This window comes from Capricornis sumatraensis, chromosome 18, assembly GCF_032405125.1.
Source record: "Capricornis sumatraensis isolate serow.1 chromosome 18, serow.2, whole genome shotgun sequence".
In the NCBI taxonomy this organism is placed as follows: domain Eukaryota; kingdom Metazoa; phylum Chordata; class Mammalia; order Artiodactyla; family Bovidae; genus Capricornis; species Capricornis sumatraensis.
In genome coordinates, this window is record NC_091086.1 from 59,692,696 (window position 1) to 59,710,952 (window position 18,257).

At 37.4% G+C, this 18,257-nt stretch overlaps 1 pseudogene; it reads right to left on the bottom strand.

The window, feature by feature from the left end:
* Window positions 1-4,061: 4,061 nt before the first annotated feature.
* Window positions 4,062-6,063, bottom strand: LOC138094455 (spermatid perinuclear RNA-binding protein pseudogene; annotated as a pseudogene).
* Window positions 6,064-18,257: the final 12,194 nt, after the last annotated feature.

Genomic DNA, 18,257 nt, shown 5'->3' on the forward strand with positions numbered 1-18,257 from the left:
GAGTCACAGATCTTTCAAAACAATTGTGAACTCTTAACATGAGCATTCTACCTTCACTGTAGAATTTGTGGGGGATATTTCCTTTTGATTCAAGACCATTGATTTGTATTAAAGCATCATTTGTCTATGATTATACTATTTTTCTCTCCTTTTCTGGATGTTTCTGAAACCTCTGTGTTCTTTGTGAGGTCCATTTCAGTGGTCACCACCACAAAGGCTCAAGGAGTATTTCCAAAGTGCGAATATTTAATCTTCCTGACTTTTAAAAATTTCATGCAGCTTTTTTGCACAGTATCTTCAAAGTGACTGAGTGTATCAAACAATTTTAATCCCCAATACACTGTGGAGTAGAGTAATCCTCTTTTAATTGGGCAAAAGAAACATAGGAAGATAAATTCATTTAATGTGGCGAAGGCTTCTTTTTCTTCCAAGTGATTCCCTAAGATCCATGTCTCAACTCAGTTTTCAATTATCTTATAGTTTTTCTACAGGATTTTATAGTTGCTTCATTGTTCCCCAGATTTACATTAAGATCTAAGATGGGGTATAGTACTAAAGAAAACAGTGATAAAAGCAAAAGTTACGAGAATTGTGGAAACTGTTATTTCCCAAATTAATTATCTTATATTTGTTTTGCTTAAAAATAAAGTTGAATAAAAAGAATTATTAGCTAGGACTTATTTTCTGAGGATGCTCTTATCTAAGGTGTAGACCTCCAAGGTAGAAAATGACTTCCTTTGGCTTATAGTAGGGAGAAATATGGGCTTCCCTGGTGGCTCAGATGATTAAGAATCTGACTGAAATGTGGGAGACCTGGGATTGATCCCTGGATTGGGAAGATCCCTTGGAGAAGGGTATGGCAATCCACTCCAGGATTCTTGCCTGGAGAACCCCCATGGACAGAGGAGCAAGGTGGGCATGGGGTTGCAAAGAGTCGGACATGACTGAGCGACTAAGCACACACACAGGGAGGAATATACTGGGGCTTCAAAGGTGGTGCTAGTGGTAAAGAAACTGCCTGCCAATGCAGGAGATATAAGAGATGCCAGCTTGATTTCTGGGTGAGGGAGATCTTTTAGAGAAGGAAATGTCAACCCACTGTAGTATTCTTGCCTGGAGAATCCCATGGACAGAGGAGTCCGGTGAGCTACAGTCCACAGGGTCAGAAAGAGTCCAACATGACTGCAGCGACTTAGCACACATACACACGCACAGGGAGGAATATATCTACATTCTTAGAGTGAAACTCAGATCTCAGATACTTAGAGGTATGTTACAAAGATAGCATGTTACTGTAGATAAGATTAAAAAAAAAAGATTTCAAAGACATGTATGGCACATGGGTGGGCACTTTCCAAATTCAGTTTTTAACACTCTGATTTTCCAAATAGAAGATAACAGGAACAAGGAAGCAGATTGTATTATCTTGCACTTTATATATTTAACAGCTATCAGATTCTCAGATCTAATTTAATATTAGTATTGCAAAAAGATGATGTAACTTACTTTGTTGCATTTCATGTGTTAACAAAGGAAAAATAGCAGTTGAATCACACAGGCTTTGCTTCAGATTTAATAATTCTGGGTTCTAAATAAACACTTCAGGTAGCTGGCTTACATTTCCAAGTGTTGCATCAACATGCCCTAAAATATGGGCTGGTTAAAAAAAAAGGGGGGGGCAAAGGGGCAGAAGCAACCATTTGGGGGAATTATATAAAAATTATCAGAACTAAGTAGCAATTTTATCTCACTTATTTTGTTTAGCTATGTCCTTTCAAACATATTTCTCTTGCTAACTTGGGAAACTGTTAAGTGTTCTCAACTACCATAAGGAAGGATAGGGAGTTATATCTTTAGCTAAATCTTAGCAGGACTTTTTATATTATTTTAACAGCAACAGAGGGGAAAAGAAAACTACATGAAGTTTAAAGATTTTTTTCAGATTTGAAATTCTGATTTGTCTATAATGCCTCGTTCTTTATTAAAGGGCATATTTCATCTCATATAGTCAAATGACTGAGATGAATAATTTGCATTTTAACTCCAAATCTCAGTTTCATTTTGGATATATTTACATAGCCTCCAGAAGTTATTATACCTTTATTCTCTAGACAAACCAGAATGAATGAGTCCATTAAACTTGTTCACCTAAAATTTTAGAAAAATGGGGAAGAGAGATTTTTTAATAGCTTTGCATGAGCTGATGAGTGATCTTTCTTCAGAAATTAGAATTCACTATTAGAATTATTTTCTATTGATCATAATTGCTGTATGTTATATACTCTGGCTCCATCTCTTCTAAGATACTAAATTATAGAATTTAAACAGTATTAAATGGAAGTAAATGAAAATGTATTAAATTATCTTCCAGTTGTTCAGTACTTTATGTTATGCAACCTATTCACACTTTTGAATTTATTCCATCATTTTTGAGATGAGGACTCAGTCACCCATCACCAAAACCTTGGTGCATTTATTTACTTCTCCCTCTCTCCTTTACATAGGGCTTCCCTCATAGCTCAGTTGGTAAAGAATCCACCTGCAATGCAGGACACCCTGGTTTGATTCCTGGGTTGGGAAGATCTGCTGGAGAAGAGATAGGCTACCCACTCCAGTATTCTTGAGCTTCCCTTGTGGTTCAGCTGGCATGCTTCCAAGGTGACGCAATTGGTAAAAAATCCGCCTGCCAATACAGGAGAGGCAAGTGATGCAGGTTTGATCCCTTGGTCAGCAAGATCCCCTGAACTAGGAAATGGCAACCCACTGTAGTATTCTTGCCCGCAAAATTCCATGGACAGAGGAGCCCAGTGGGCTACAGACCATGGAGTCACAGGGAGTCAAAAATTACTGAGCATGCACACACTCCTTGACATCAAATTACTTAGAGATAGCATCCTATGGAGGGCTGCCCTGGTAGCTCAGCTGGTAAAGAATCTACCTGCAATGCAGGAGACCTGGATTTGATCCCTAGTTTGGGAGGATCCCCTGGAGGAGGGCATGGCCACCAACTCCAGTATTTTTGCCTGGAGAATCCCCATGGACAGAGGATCCTGGTGGGCTGCAGTTGCAAAGAGTCAGAGGCAACTAAGCCCAGCACAGCAGCAGAATCCTATGGACTCTTTGCCCGTGTCCTTAGCCCTCATTGTTTCAGTTTTATATTCATTGATAGCACTCTGGCCTAAACTCAGAATCAATTTTTATGGTCACCAATGACCATCTATTTCCCCAATCCAATAGCTCCTTGTTGGTTTTCCTATAAACTGACCAATATCCCATCCTTAACATAGTCTTTCACTTTGACCACCAGAAAGTCAACTTATCTCTCAGTTCCTCAGTTTATTTGATGACCTTAACTTTCTCATATACCTCAAAATTCTGTCCTTAACCATCTTCTCTTTTTAGTCATTTCTCCTCTAGTGATGCCAATTATTCCTTACCTCTGTACTTGAGGGCCTCCAACATTTTTATCCCTCATCTTAATTAACCCCATTTGTAGACCAATAGTTGCAAAATATGTTTCACCCAGATGAAAATGACACTCATTCTCTTCTCCAAAGCTTCTCTAGCTCTGTTTTTTATTTTCATGAAAGGTATGGACTACCCAAGCATTTTCAAGAAGAAACAAAATGATCTTTATCTAACTTAACCAAAAACACCTACTTTTCCTTTTTTTTCCCCTGTGTTACAACAAAGCAGTTTATTTGCGATCAGTGTTTGAGACTCTATACATCCTTCACAAATTTAATTTTACACAATCTGATATTCCTCTTAAAACTTAAACTTTGAACTGCTAGACTTATTTCCCTAGAACAGAAGGGCTGGTATAAGTTATCTTCCAGAAATGAGGTACCGTTTCACAGAACTAGTTTCTTTTTTGTTTGTTTTCTAGTTTTAGAGAACTAAATTTTCGTTTGTTAAAATCAAAAAGTAGGAAAAGATGTTCTTTACAAATAATTTTGATCAAGTATGTGTTCAAAGAAAGCAGGATAAAAAAGGCTTTTTCGCTAACATTCTGTATGTACTGGGTTGTTGTCGGAATAGGAATTAGCTTTTGTCATTTGCTAACAGAATGAGTACGGGGGAAGGGGATATGTTGGGAATTTCGTAACGGGTAACAGAACCATTCTCTTGGGTAAACCATAGGCAGGGGCAGCTGTGCTGTAACCATAGGGTGTTCCATAGCCTAGAGCCATGTATGTAGCCAGGAGCAGCTGTGGCCCCAACAAAAGCACCCCCTTGTTAGAGTTCCTCTTCCTCTGCCCTGAACAGCTTGGACTGCTGCGGACACAGCTGTATTCACAACACCCTTTGCCTGAGGGATAATCTTCTTTTTCTTATTATTTGCTGCATTGGGTCTAGAAAACAGCTTCTCCAGGGCAGCTAAAGCTGCGCTTGCTTTGCCACTTTCTTATTTGGACCTGCACCTCTGAATTTTTGTCCATCCAGTTTTACCTCCATCACAAAGCATTTGTCGTGGCTTCCACCAGTCTCCGAGATGAGTTCATACTTGAGACCTCTTCTTTTTTTCATTGAGCTCCATTACAGGATTTTTGCCACTTGCTCTGAGGATAGGGCCCTGAGTTCTTACCTCTAAGGTACTGGAGATTTCAGTTGTAGAATTTCCAGTATTATTGCTTGAGTTTGAAGACACTGTTTCATTTTTGCCTTCGTTATCTGACTTTTCATCAGAACTCATGCATTCAATATGTGCATCAAAGTCCATTGGGTATCCCATTGCCTGCAGTACCTTCGCTGCTACGTGAAGCTTTGCCGTTTTCTTGGATGGTCCTGAGGCTTCATATGTTGTACCATCCACATCTACAGACATTGTGAAGACTGGGGCATGGACAGGGCCAGACTGAGATAAGAGCTTATACTGAAGCCCAGGCCTCATCTGATTCAGCATTCATAAGGTCTATCGCTTTACTGTCCAGAATTTTCCTTAAGTTTCATTTCATCTTCTTATTGGGATCTTTATCATCCCCTAATCCATCTTCAAATGGCCTCTTCAGAGCTGAAGACCCAGCACCTTCTTTATCAGTAACTGACCAGGAATATTTCTGAAAAGGCTTACTAGATGGAAGGGGGTCCACCTCCAGCACTTTATAAATCTGAACAAAGGCTGACAGTCTGAGTGCATGCTGTGCACTGTGGGTAATATCTTCTTTTTGCTGGATGGTCATATAGCTCAGAGCATCTGTTGGATCTTGCTCACAAGGATCATGAAGACCGGGACCCCCAGAAAGTAGAATTCCAGATGCCAAACACTCCATTGCTCATCTCAAGGCCTCCCCAGCACCCAAAGGTCTATTACAAGTACCTATAGACTTTTCACGTATAAGCTCTAGTGGCCATCCTTTTAATGGTGCCCATGTGGGGACTCTGTTGCACAAATCACGGAGAATGTGGAGGACAGTTACACATGACTTTAATCCATTTGCCCTTGCCTGAAACCATTTGGCATGTCGAAGAGACACCAAGGCATTCAGGCATTTCTGCCTGTCCAATAAGTCTGGAGGATATTTCATCACAACGTTTTCTCCGTCCTTCTCCAATTTGTCTCTAATTAGAGGGGAATCACCTTCAAAGTTAGTGTGGGTTCTTTTCTTTCCAAATTGTAATAGATGCCTCATCTACACATTGTTCCACTTGATATTTCCCTTCTGTGAGTTTCTGAATCTGAATAGGAAGATTATCTTTGACTGTACTTAACAGGGTCTCTGTGGGTTTGTCTTTGCACATTAAAACCAGCTCCAAGTCCATATCATCTTTAATCAGCAAGCCTTTGGCAACCAGGCCAATCCTCATTACACCACACAATGTCCGACCACCTTGATCCTTGGAATAGGTGTCTACGGCCTCTTCCTTCTTTACTTCTGTCCCACCCTCTGCTTTTGTGCCTTTACTTGTTTCATCCAGCCAACCTGAGACATGTTTAAGAGCACACTCAACAGTAGACACCATATTCTGAACAGCTTCAAGTTCCTCCGGAGATGGATAAATTGTCGAATGTTTCACCATAACATGGCGATCATCATTGGCAAAAGATCTGATAGATCTCATGGTTTTCTATAGTATTTTAGCTGCTTCTTCCAATCCTTTCCCCTCTTTCTTGTTGTCTTCACTAGACACTGCTTTGTGTAACAGTGCCTCCGCATAAGCCTGAGTCCCCTGATGGCTCAGAGTCAATATGGCAAAGATATCTGAAGGCTTGTTCTCTAGAGTACACCGCACTGCCGCTCTCTGCCCTCGCCAGGTCCCTGCTCCCGCTCCACCGCCGCCGCCTCCTCGTCAGCCTGCTTCATCGGCTCTTGAGCCCCGCCAGGGGGCGGCGGCTGCTGCCCTGGTGTCTCTCGCGGCTCCAGTCTCCCTTTTACTTTTTTGTTTGCACCTTGCTTAAGGTTAGCATTTATATCATTGAACAAAAGAACAATTTTTTAGCAGTGTCTATGTCATACATATTCTAGATTATTGAAATACATTGGTAAACAAGAGAAAGTTGCTTCTCTAAATTTATTTTTATTTTATACTTAAGAAGGTAAAAGGGACAATAAATATATATTGTTCAATCACACAGTTGTGTCTGTCTCGTTGGAACCCCATGGACAGCACACCATGCTTCCCTTTCCTTCACCATCTTCTTGAGCTTGCTTAAACTCATGTCCATTGAGCCAGTGATACCATAAAACCATCTCATCCTCAGTCATCCCTTTCTCCTCCTGCCTCAGTCTTTCCCAGCATCAGGGTATTTTCCAATGACTCAACTCTTTCCATCAAGTGACCTAAGTCTTGGAGATTCAGCTTCAGCTTCAGCTTCAGTCCTTCCAATGAATATTCAGGGTAGATTTTCTTTAACATTGACTGGTTTGATCTCCTTGCTGTCCAAGGGACTCTCAAGAGTCTTCTCCAGAACCACAGTTCAAAGGCATCAATTCTTTGGCACTCAGCCTTTTTTGTTGCCCACTCTCACAATCATACATGACTACTGGAAAAACCATAGCTTTGACTATACAGACCTTTGTAGGCAAAGTAATGCCTCATCTTTTTAATATGCTATTTACGTTTGGTGTTGCTTTTCTTCCAAGGAGCAATAAACGTAATTTCAGAAAATAGATGCTGGGAAGATAATAACAGTGTGTCAGTGGAAAAAGATAACTTTGCATAGACTGAATAAGAGGCCTTTCTAGGGGGAAATAATGCTTAAACCTCATGTATATATTAGAAAGAACAGTCTAATTTAAAAGTCTCAGAAAAAGCATCTTAAATAGAAACCATAGCATGTGCAAAGGTCCTGAGGTGGTGGCAAGCCTCACATGTTTGACTAATGAAAATAGCTTTCATTGCCTGAATGATGACTAATTTAAGAATGCTTAGTTTATAACCCCTTGAAGCAGTAAAAATTTAAAACAAAATCCAGCAGCAATGAGTGGAATAAGAAAGCAAAATTCCCTTTTGCCTATCTACTAACTCATTAGCCTCATTTGAGGGCTTCCCTGGTGGCTCAGTGTTACGCAATCCACCTGCCAATGCAGAAGAAGAGGGTTGGAAATATCCTCTGGAGAAGAAATGGCAACTCACTTCAATAATCTAGCCTGGAAAATCCTATGGACATAGGAGCCTGGTGGTTTACTGTCCACGGGGTCCTAAAAATTAGACTTAGAACCTAAACAACAAAAAGACTCATGTGAATTTTATAGTTCAGGAGCATTTTCAGAGTAAAGGAATATTGATAAGACATTTTGCGTTGAAGTTAATCAGAGTAATGAAATTATTTTACTGAACTGTTTTATTTATTGTTTTAACACCAAACTATCCATTACTTCAATAAACTACTATTTCTAATAAGTTATTAGAATGACAGAAATAATCCATTTGTTACCTATTTATTTTAATTATTATAATGATGTGCTCAATATAAAATTTGCTGATTTGGGAGATAATTTTGTAGTCAACAACTTGATTAGCAAGTCAAAGTGATTTCCCCAACCCTATCTTATCTTTAATAATAGATAATACAAAATATTTTTACTGTTCTTTGACAGCCTTTAGTTTTCTAATTGTAATATCGTAAGCATATACAAAAAAGAATGTACCTGACAACCAGTTATCACTTCTTAAAAAAAGAAAATTAACAATTTCCCAGATATCCTTTAGGCATCTTTTCTTGGAAAAGAGAATAATATAAAACCAAACTACTCCTCTGCCCATTGTTGCATCATTTTCCTAATCTTCCTCCTTAGAAGTCACCAATATCCTGAGATTGCTGGACATGTTTTTATACCCTTACCACATACATTATATCTGTAACACCATAGTATTGGTTTTCTGTTTTTATTTGTTGAAGGAATATTTAATATAATGCTATATTAGTTTTGGGCTTCCCTAAGGCAATGGCACCCCACTCCAGTACTCTTGCCTGGAAAATCCCATGGAGAGAGGAGCCTGGTAGGCTGCAGTCCATGGGATCGCCAAGAGTCAGACACGACTGAGTGACTTCACTTTCACTTTTCACTTTCATGCTTTGGAGAAGGAAATGGCAACCCACTCCGATATTCTTGCCTGGAGAATTCCAGGGATGGGGGAGCCTGGTGGGCTGCTGTCTATGGGGTCGCACAGAGTCAGACACGACTGAAGCGACTTAGCAGCAGCAGCAAATAGCTGTTATTAAAGGATCTGCCTGCAATGCAGGAGTCCCTGGTTTGATTGCTGAGTCAGGAAGATCTGCTGGAGAAGGGATAGGCTGCCCACTCCAGTATCCTTGGGCTTCCATTGTGACTCAACTGGTAAAGAATCCATGTGCAATACTGGAGACCTGGGATTGATCCTTGATTTAGGAAGATCCCCTGGAGAAGTGAAGGCTACCCACTCCAGTATTCTGGCCTGGAGAATTCAATGGACTATATAGTTCATGGGGTCACAAAGAGTTGGATACAACTGAGTGACCATTAACTATTGACTATATGTTAGTTTCAGTTAAACAACATGATGATTCACTGTTTATTGAAAAATAGCCACAATAATAATTCTCGTTAAAATCTGTCACCATACATAGTTAAATTTTTTTTCTATATTCCCTTGTGATGAGAACTTTTAAGATTTTCTCGTAGGAACTTTTGAATATTCAGTACAGTATTATTGTCTAGCATGGACACCATGCTGCCATATTGTACTTTATATCCTATGACTTAATTGTTTTACTGGAAATTTCTACCTTTGACCCCTTTTACCCTTTCTATTCCACAAAACACTCCCCCTCCACTCAAAACCACCAGTCTGTTCTCTGTATCAATCTTCTTGCTTTGTTTTTACTTTCTTCATATAAATGAAATAACATAGTATTTGTCTTTCTCTGTCTGACTTACTTCACTTAATGTAATGCCCTTAAGGTCCATTCATGATGTTGCAAAGGGCAAGACTGTATTCTTTATATAGCTGAATAGTATTCCATTGTGCGTATACACTACATTTCGTTTATCAGTCCATCTAGCAATGAACACCTGTTTCCAAATCTTGGCTTTTAAATAATGTTACAATTAAGATTAGGATGCATATTTCTCTTAGAATAACATGTTCTTACAGAGAGAGAGAGGGTGGGATGATTTGGGAGAATGGCATTGAAATATGTATAATATCATATATGAAATGAATCGCCAGTCCAGGTTCGATGCATGATACTGGATGCTTGGGGCTGATGCACTGAGATGACCCAGAGGGATGGTACGGGGAGGGAGGAAGGAGGGGGGTTCAGGATGGGGAACACGTGCATACCTGTGGCGGATTCATGTTAATGTATGGCAAAACCAATATAATATTGTAAAGTAATTAACCTCCAATTAAAATAAATAAATTTATATTTAAAAAAGAATAGCCTTCAAGCTAAAACCTGAAAGAAAAACAGAGAAGTTGGTTTATAATGTGTTATTCAGTGTGTATAGTGGTACAAAATTGCTTTTGGCACTGAGATTTTCCTTTTTGTTATGGATTTTGTTATTGAGGTGTATTTCCATGTAACATTAATTTCAGGTATGTAGCATAATGAGAGCTTCCCTGTTGGCTCAAATGGTAAAGAACCTGCCTGCAATGCAAGAGACCCCGGTTCAATCCCTGTTTTGGGAAGATCCCCTGGAGAAGGAAATGGCAACCCAATCCAGTATTCTTGCATGGAGAATCCCATGGACAGAGGAACCTGGCAGACTATAGTCCATGGGATCACAAAGAGTTGGACATGACTGAGCGACTAACGCACACACACATATAGCATAATTATTCAATATTTGTACATTTGGTAAAATCACCACAAAAACTCTAGTTAAAATTCATCACCATATATAGGTACAAGTTTGTTTTTCTTGTGATGAGGATTTTTGAGATTAACCCCTTGGCAACTTTCAAGTATGCAATATGTTGTTATTAACTATAGTCACCATGCTGTACTTTCCTTCCTTATAATTTATTTTATAACTGGAAGCGTGTACCTTTTGACCCTCTTCACTTATTTTGCCCACCCCGCACTCTCCACCTCTGGCAGCCACCAAACTGGTTTCTCTATCTATGAGCTTGATTTTTGCCTTTAAATTACACCTTGAAGTAAAATCATACAGTATTTGTTTTATGTGTTGTTTCTAATGTTAGCTCCAAAATACAGCACATAAGTAAATATAGAAGAAAAGTAAATAACAATTGGAGGAAGTCCAAAATGCATAAAAGCCTCTATTATGAATTCAGATATTTAGTTAGATATCATATTGCTTCTTTTCTCTTTAAAGAATTAAAAGTAATGTGCAAAGTACTATTGAATTACACTGTAACTAGAAACACTCTTAGTTTTGCACAATTACATGTAAACTAAGCCCATTTTTTGGTGGCCAGTATTAGTATAACCTGTTCTTTAAAAGGCAAATTTATTTTGAGAGTGTTAGAGGTTTTTTTTTTTTTTTTTCATATTTGGCTGTTAACACTATCATATTTTCTGCCTCTAATAAAATCAGAAAACTTTCACTGAGCATCTCAAATATAGCTCTTTCCCCATTTGTCACATCTGTTTACTTACATTTTACTGCCATTGTTTTTAAGTAAAGTATGAAGAGTATATTATCATGTTTTAGTCACTGGGCATATTCCTTAAAAAAAGAAGACAAAATTAGATCTTTTAAGCTCACATTTCATTGAGACACATTGACTGTATCCCTGAGGTCATTGAGGATGTGAGGAGAGAGGGAGGTGGGGTAGGTCTAATAGCACTTATTGCAAAACTCTGTTAGAATCTTAGAAAGCATAGAGTCCAAGGCTCCGCATTTTCAAACATTTCTTTTTGTGCTTCATATTCAAGGCAGTCAGAGAAATATATACAGACTTGGGAAAAAAACAAATTACAATTTATACTGTATTTAAACTTTCAGAATTTATCATCAGTTGATACAGCTTTTGTTACAGGATCTGTCCTGGCCAGATTTTTGATATTGGTTTTCTAGCATTAATCATCATCATTTTTGCATATTTTATAAAATGCATAAACCTACTTTGAAAATGCAGTCAGTAAAAACAACTCCATTTTAAAGTTGCCTCCAGTGAATCATGTAGCTATTTGAATATATTTTGAAAAAATAAATAATTCATTTTAAACACTGTAAGAATAGCCTTTATGGTATTAAATATCTTTCTATTAAAGTCTCAAGATATTAAAATATTGTAATTTCTATTATTCATTTTTTCATATAATGAAATTATAAATGTCTAAACTACTGTGCAAGGCACTTATATTTAAGGAAGTGAAATTTTAGAGTTTATATTATTTATTTATATTTATACACATATTTATATAATTTACATTATATATTTATTACATATTATTTATATAAAACATATATATTTATAATTATAATATTTTTGTGTTGGAACTTCTTTTATACCAAATTAATTGTATCTACCTGACATCAACCCCTAAAATAGAGACCTCACAAATGATACATCCCTAAGTATAATTTTATTATATATATTATCAATTTTATTTTTTTAATGAGTAAAGATACTCAAGCAAAGACTCAGTTTTTTAAGCAGTTTAAATTTAGTAGAAAAACAAGTGTAAAATCAACTAAAAATTAAAGAAGATAAGTTTTCCCAACATTCTGACAGAAACTTAGAAATCATAAACCTATGAGGTAGCCTGGACAATATATTGTCATTTTCTTGATATTGTTTAGGGTCAAAGCAAGGCACTGCGGTTTGGACAGGATCATGTTGTGGGTACTTGGATTCAATATAGAGGAAGAAACTGGGTTTCACAGCTAATCTCAGGAGTCCATATTTCCAGGTTCTCAGGAATTACAAGGACCAAAAAGTACACAACTGTTAAGCAGAAAAAGTTAGTCTCAGTGATAAAGATAATGAATAGCAATTAGACTAATTTATAAAACTAATTATACAAATAGAAAATATCTGTATTATATTTGTTAGGGATTCTATTATGTCTTATAAGACTTTGGGTTTGTAGATTTTATAATATCTAAGATGTTTTCAGAGAAGTTACTCCAACTGGTTCTCACAGTAGTTCACTGAATGCATTAAACTGAACACATTAGAATGTCTTTATTTACAGAGTTACGCTGAAAGCTGAAAATCAGAATTGAACCGACTATTGTAAGACCACATGGCTGTAAGCATTTTGACCAGCAGAAGAACCAAGGTCTTCTGTTAAGTGTTGTGCCTACAGGTATCTGAAAAGTCAAACAATAGAACTCATAATTAAAAAAAAAAAAAAGACTCCTCCAAATTTATGTCTGTAAACAGGCAGATAAAATCACACATAAATTGAAAAGATAAAATTTACTTCTTAATTATAATAAATGAAGTTGAGGTTGTTGACACATGCTGTTCTCAAAAGAAATAAAAGCTTGGCTGCTAAAACAGCCCCCACTTAAGAACAAGAAACAAAAGAATCAAGATAAATAGCAGTGACGAACCATTTTATTTGCCAATTTTTCTTGATAAAGTCAATTTGTCTCTTGCTCTTCAGTTTATCTGTATATGAAATGGGAAAAAATGTCATCAGACTTTCTGTTACATTCTAAATCAAATAGCTGACTTTCAACCATGGTGTTTTTATTTTATGAAGTCCAGAGATGATTTATCACTGCCACCTTTTGCACAGTGTGGTTTCTGAAATGGTAGAGCAAGTTTTAAGTGATGGCCGATAATGCTTGTTTTCACAATAACCCATTAAAGGCATGGGTAAACAATAAATATGTTATTCTAGATTATTTTATAGGGTATAAAATATAATACTTTATAAGAGGACATAGGAAGTATCTCAAATAAATCACATGCGTGTTTATAACTCTATGCTTTTACTTCATTGCCAATCTTTCCTTGCCATGTATTTGTGAGCTTAACACAAAACTTTATGCTAAGTAACATTCCTACCCAGGGGAAACAGGGCATCTGTTTGTGGAGACAGACAAATGTACACACAACGTTTACTCAGTGCTAAGAGGGTCAGCTTCATACTGCTTGTGGAATTTATAAGGCAAAAGTCTCTGTGATACATTTATAACTAAAGATATTTAGGAGGCAGAATGTCTAGGTCTATTAGAGAGAGGGAAATTTAGTGTCTTATCTAGAGGGTGCCTGTCTTTGCATGAAATAGTTCATTGTTATCTCTAATTTGCTTAAAGAAATATCTAGTCTTTGCCATTATATTGATTTCCTCTCTTTCTTTGCATTGTTTTCTAAAGAAGGTTTTCCTATCTCTCTTTGCTATCCTTTGGAACTCTGCATTCAGATGGGTATATCTTTCTTTTTCTCCTTTGCCTTTCACTTCTCTTCTTTTCTCAGCTATTTGTAAAGTCCTCCTCAGGCAACCATTTTGCCTTTTCACATTTCTTTTTCTGGGGGATGGTTTTGATCACCACCTCCTGTATAATGTTACAAACTTCCATCCATAGTTCTTCAGGCACTGTGTCTATCAAATGTAATCCCTTGAATCTATTTGTCACTTTCACTACATAATCACAAGGATTTGATTTAGGTCATACCTGAATGGTCTAGTGGTTTCCCCTACTTTCTTCAATTTAAGTCTGAATTTTGAATCATAAAGGAGTTCATGATTTGAGTCACAGTCAGCTCCCAGTCTTGTTTTTGCTGACTGTATGGAGCTTCTCCATCTTTGGCTGCAATGAATATAATCAATCTGATTTCAGTATTGGCCCCCTGTTGATGTCCATTTATTGAATGATCTCTAGGGTTGTTGAAAGAGGGTGTTTTCTATTTCCAGTGCATTCTCTTGACATAACTCTGTTACCTTTTGCTGTGCTTCATTTTCTACTTCAAGGCCAAACTTGCCTGTTGCTCCAGGTATCACTTGACTTCCTACTTTTGCAGTCCAGTTCTCTGTCATGAAAAGGACATCTTTTCTCAGTGTTTTCTAGAGGGTCTTGTAGCTCTTCATAGAACTTTTCAAATTCATCTTCTTCAACATTAAAGGTTGGGGCATAGAATTTATTTTCTTTGGCTCCAGATCACTGCAGACAGTGACTACAACCATGAAATTAACAGATGCTTGATCCTTGGAAGTAAAGCTATGACAAATCTGGAGAGCATATTAAAAAGCAGAGATACCACTTTGCAACAAAGGTCTGAATAGTCAAAGCAATGGTTTTTCCGGTAGTCATGTATGGATGGGAGAATTGGACCATAAGGAAGGCTGAGTGCTGAAAAATTGATAGTTTGGAACTGTGGTGCTGGGAAGACTCTTGAGAGTGCCTTGAACTGTAAGGAGATCAAAACAGTTAATCCTAAAGGAAATCAACCCTGAGTATTCATTGGAAGGACTGATGCTAAGCTTCAATACTTTGGCCATCTGAGGCAAAGAACTGACTGGAAAAGATCCTGATGCTGGGAAAAATGAAGGCAGGAGAAGGGGATGATGGAGGATAAGATGGTTAGATGTTATCACCAATTCAATGGACATGACTTTGAGCAAACTCTGGGAGATAGTGAAGGACAGGGAAGCCTGGTTTGCTGCGGTCCATGGCATCACAAGGAGTGGGACACAACTGAGCCACCGAAGAACAACAGAGCAGGACAAGACTGAGTGACTGCACAAGGACAACAACCAGAGAGTGACACCAAAACAGTGTCTGGGAGTCACAAATAACGAGTGCATTTGCATTACTGGAAAGTTATCTAAAGCAATGACCAGGATGATTTTTCAGCTAAATGAAATATTAGACAAGTTGTTAAAATTTGAGGTTAGATTACTCACCAGCAAAATGTGGTATTTGTCAATGCCCACTGTGGCCTGGCAGGCTACAGTCCATGAGGTTGCAAAGAGCTCGACACGACTGAGTGACTAACTGTTGCTCAGTCAAAGATATTTCTTCTTTGTGTTTCACATTTGGAGTGTGGTTCTTTGGGTTTTCTATAACTTAACATAATAAGTAAATGGAGATACTGCAAAGAATTTGTTCCTACTCCATGAAGGCCTGCTCACAGTCCGCCAACATCACAGCTAATTTCTGATATGCAAACCATAAAAAGTTCTTTATCATTAATAAGACAAGTACTTGAGTTATTCTAAAATTTAAAAACATAAAAATGGTAAATATTGTGGCTTCCAGTTTCTTTTTCTTTTTGGTGTTTGTTGGGCAGGGATTTTTGTTTAATATCATGCTACTAAGTAATATTTCCTTTTAATGTAATTCAATAAATATTTTATGAAAAAATTGACCTATAATATTTATAAATTGACTCAAGATATCTTAGGAAAAATCCATAAAGGGAAAAATCTCATAAAAACTGATAGCTCAAGTAACTGTTGACAAATGGGCCAAAATATAATTTTTGAAAATTTAGATTAAAGGTGTGAATTATATTACATATACATAAATTTATAAGATTTAAATGAACAATAGCTTTGATCAGTTGCGCATTATCTTCCACAAAATGTGCTTAACTATTATTTTATAGTTTAAAAGGTTTGATCTCAGTATTTTGTCTAATTTCAACATATTTCAATGATTTTGAATGTCTCAATGTGTAAGATATTTCTTTTTGTAATAAGTGTTTTTAAGTAAATAGGAAAACAATTCCTTTTGACAGTCATTTCCATGCCAGTTAAGACTCACTTGGTTAAATCTAGGGACAAAGCAGTCCTCTCCCTTTAGCTTAAAAACAGGATGGTAGAGACATCTTCTCATATGTTGATGATTACATATAACTAACACCTCATACTGACATCAAAGGTTAATAATACTCTGCCATCTCATTGATGTCTGTAAGGCAGCTGCTGTATTGGTGTGGGGTAGCAATTAAGAGAATCAACCCTAAACCTCATTTCTGGGTTCAAGTGCTAGCTCCATGTCTTCCATGCTGTATGAGGCAAACTGAAGTAACTCAGTCATGTCTGACTCTTTGTGACCCCATGAACAGTAGCCTGCCAGGCTCCTCCATCCATGGGATTTTCCAGGCAAAATTTCTTGAGTGGGTTGCCATTTATTTCTCCAGAGGATCTTTCCAATCCAGGGATCAAACCCAGATCTCCCGTACTGTAGGCAGGCTCTTTACCATCAGAGCCACCAGGGAAACCTATATGACTTCAGGGAATTTACTTGGTCCCTCTGGGCCTCAGAATGCTCAAATTTATAGGGGAAATAACAGCATCTTCATTACTGTAAACTTATGGTGAAACTAAAAACTGAAAAATGGCTCAGTTATGTCTGGCTCTTTGTGACCCCATGGACTGTAGCCCACCAGGCTCCACCAGGGATTTCCCAGGCAAGAATACTAGAGGGAAGTTGTCATTTCCTTCTCCAAGGTATCTTTCTGACCCAGGGATTGAATCAGGTCTCCTACCTCAGAGGCAGATTCTTTACCGTCTGAGCTAATAGGGAAGCTCAAGATGGTATGAATAGCCAACTCATTGAAAAAGACTCTGATTCTGGGAAAGAGTGAAGATATAAAGAAAAGAGGGTGGCAGAGGATAGGATGGTTGTATAATATCACTGATTCCATGGACATGATCTTGAACAAACTCTGGACCATAGTGAGGGACAGGGAAGCCTGGAATGCTGCAGTCTATGGGGTCACAATTGAACACAACTTAGGGAATGAAGGTCAACAACAGTGGATTCAGAACAGTGCTTGGCATGCATCAAGTGCCATGAAAATGCTGATAACTCTCCCAGTTCCTAGACAACGTAAAGATCTAAGTCATGAAATGATCTCTCAGATGTAGAATTTTCTGTTGTTCACATCACACTATAAAAGCAAGGATAAGTGGTGCACTGGTTTTTAAGGGAAGATTTTGTTTAGCAGTCAAATGAGTACTTACTAAAGCAATGCTATAGTTAATTTACCATTTTTTATAAGATGAATGTGGATAAGTCATTTTGGAATTTTAATTCTATGGTTATATATTTTGCTAATATTCTAATTTTTGGCCTCAAATATAAGGCCAAATTTGCTACATATTCTTTTTAATAAATTTATTAATACAGGCTTCCCTGGTAGCTCAGACAGTAAAGAGTCTGCCTGCATTGTGGGAGACCCAGGTTCTGTCCCTGGGTTGGGAAGATCCCCTGGAGAAGGAAATGACTACCCACTCCACTATTCTTGCCTGGAGAATACCATGAACAGAGGAGCCTGGTGGGCTATAGTCCACGGGGTCGTAAAGCGTCAGACACAACTGAGTGACTTCACTTTTCTTTCTTATCAACACAAGATAAAGTAATTTCATCATTCTCACTAGACTGGTAATGCTTGGCAAATTTATTTCCAAGTATTTTCTTGAGTGTACATCTAATTATTCGCATAAGTTCACTTAAGGAAACCTGTCTTTAAGTATCATTACTCATAAATCTAAAATGAAGATAAACATGCAGTCAACACCACTATCTGTCAATGATAGAATTATTGCTCTGATGCTTTTGTCAATATCAATACACATTCTGTGAGTCTTAGTTAAAGGTAGTTATATTGTTTTTTAAATTAATATTTTATCTGTAAAAAATTATTTTCATATTATCAGTATTTACTGTTTTTCTAGCTTTATTGAAATATATTGACATAACATTATGTAATTTTAATTATGCAAGGTGTTGATTTGATCGTTGAATATATGACAAATGATTGCCCCAGAGATTTATCTAACACCTGAATCATAGCACATCCATCACATTTCTTGCTTGTGGTAGGAACATTCAAACCTGTGCTGTGAGATAATTATACATGGCCTTTATTATGCTGGGGTACATTCTATGTTT